This window comes from Pteropus vampyrus, unplaced genomic scaffold (genome assembly GCF_000151845.1).
Source record: "Pteropus vampyrus isolate Shadow unplaced genomic scaffold, Pvam_2.0 Scaffold23, whole genome shotgun sequence".
In the NCBI taxonomy this organism is placed as follows: domain Eukaryota; kingdom Metazoa; phylum Chordata; class Mammalia; order Chiroptera; family Pteropodidae; genus Pteropus; species Pteropus vampyrus.
In genome coordinates, this window is record NW_011888804.1 from 9,437,049 (window position 1) to 9,439,356 (window position 2,308).

Sequence of the window (2,308 nt, forward strand, 5' to 3'; positions counted from 1 at the left end):
TATTCCCAGTTTCTCATCTTCAAAAATGGAACAGGATATTGACTTCTCCCAGAAAGAAGAAGTAACCACGCATTTTTGCTTCCTGCTCTGCCTTCCACTTCGCACTTTAGCTGGTGTGCCCCTGAGTTTCTGCTCTAGATTATTATTTCATCATGTGTCATCTACACCAGGAATGATGACAAATGACATCATTTTATGACCTTAATTCCCTTCGGTGGGAGAGAGCAGAAAGTGGGTGTTTCGCTGCTCCTCACCACAGGACTGGCCTGAGCTGCCTCTTCTTGGAGCAGAGGGGGTCAGGGGTGAGCTGGACAGCCCTGTCCAGTCCCGGGGAAGCACAGGCCAAGAGCCTGGCGTGCGGCCCGGAGTCTGTGGTCAGCAGCAGGGTTTTCTTGGGGACACGGACCCCACCTGGTTGGTGTACACTCGGTGACCCAGTGGTTCTTTCTTGCCTCCAGGCCTTGCACTGGCTATTCTCACTGCCTGGCAAAATTTTCTTTTAATAAAGTTTTATTCCTTAATGCAGGCCCAAATTAAAAAACTCAGACAAAGCAAAAGTACCCACAGTGAAGCCAGTCTGTTTCCTACCCTGCTTTCCTGCAGAGCAGTGACTGTTGCCCACCTTATGGCTTCTCAGAGACATCTGTGCAAGGACAACGGTTTCTGTCCATATCACTTTCTTATAAATAGGCCCGGACTGTTCTGTACCTTGCTTTTCCCCCTTAACACTGTACCTCAAAGATCATCTGCTCTTACTTAGTACTTGTAGATCTGCCTTGTGCTTCTTAACAGCTCTCTGGTATTTGTTTTTATGGATATTACCATGATTTAAATCTACTGATTTGAGGACATCTTTGTCAGTTCTTGTATACTACAATGATTACTGCATAGAACGTCCTTGGCAAATAATAACATTATATGCGTTAGCTTTTATTGTCCTTCTCATTCTCAGAACAAGCCTCGGTGGCAGGTGCTGTTACTCCTCTGGAATTCCTAGTGATGTGACTCAGACCTCCTTGTTCTATCTTCTATGTTTCTTAACATCTTTTTTATATTTCCATCTCTGTCTCTACGTTCTGGATAATTTTCTCAGCTCTCTGCAGGTTTAGTAATTCAGTCTCCATTTATTTAGCCCATTTAAAATTCTTCTGTTGGTTTTTTAGAATCTGTAAATTTATTTTCGTATCTAAAGGATTTTAAGGATAATTAGAAGCACAAGCTTATACAATTAATTATGCAGTTGATTAAAGCAATACTTAGAGCAGGGGTCCCCAGCCTCTGGGCTGCAGACCGGTACTGGGCCTGTTAGGAACCAGGCCGCATAGCAAGAGGTGAGTGGCGGGCAAGCGAGCGAAGCTTCATCTGTATTTGCAGCCGCTCCCCAGCACTAACATCACTGCCTCGGCTCCACCTCAGATCATCAGACATTAAAACGTTGAGGACTGTGGACTTAGGAGAATCATGAGCAAATTCATCCCTGCACACCCTAAAACATGGATTTCTGATTAACTGTTTTTTCTCACACTCCTGTTTTCTGCTGATTTCTTTTAATATTAAGTATCGTGTTAGTTTTAGTTTTTTTGGTCAGTGCCCTTTATCAAATTGATTTTTATGACGAGTGGCTGTTAGATTTTGTTAATTGCTTTTTTGTATCTCTTTTTCCCCCTTTATTTTAGTCTATTGATATGAACGACATTGATCTGTGAAAGTTATGTCAAACTTGAATTCATGGAATAAACCCCACTTGCTCATGATATAGTATCCTTTTTATTCGTTGTAGGGTTCGGTTTGCTAAAATTGTAAGAACTTTTGTGTTTAAGTCCATGAGGGATTTCGGCCTGTGGTTTTCTTGTAATGTCTTTCTAGTTTTGGTATCAGAGAAATGCTGCCCTCGGAGGAAGTATTTCCTGCTCTTCATGTTTCTGGAATTCTGTAGAATTAGAAACATTTCCTTCTTAAATATTTGGTAGAATTCATTATTGACAATACCTAGGCCTGCAGGTTCTTTGTGGGAAGATTTTCAACTATAAATACAATTAAATAGATACAGGGCTATTCAGGTTATCTGTTACCACTTCATTGAGCTTTGGTAGTTTCTGTCTTTAAGGAATTTTTCCATTTCAGTTTCCAAATTTATTGGCATAAAGTTGTTCATAATACTCTACTAATATCTTTTTAATATCTATAGGATCTGTGGGGCTGTTCCTACTCTAATTCCTGATGTTGATCATTTGTATCTTTCCCTTCCTAATCAGTTTGATTAAATATTTATGAATTTTATTGATCCTCTCAAAGAATCAGCTATTGG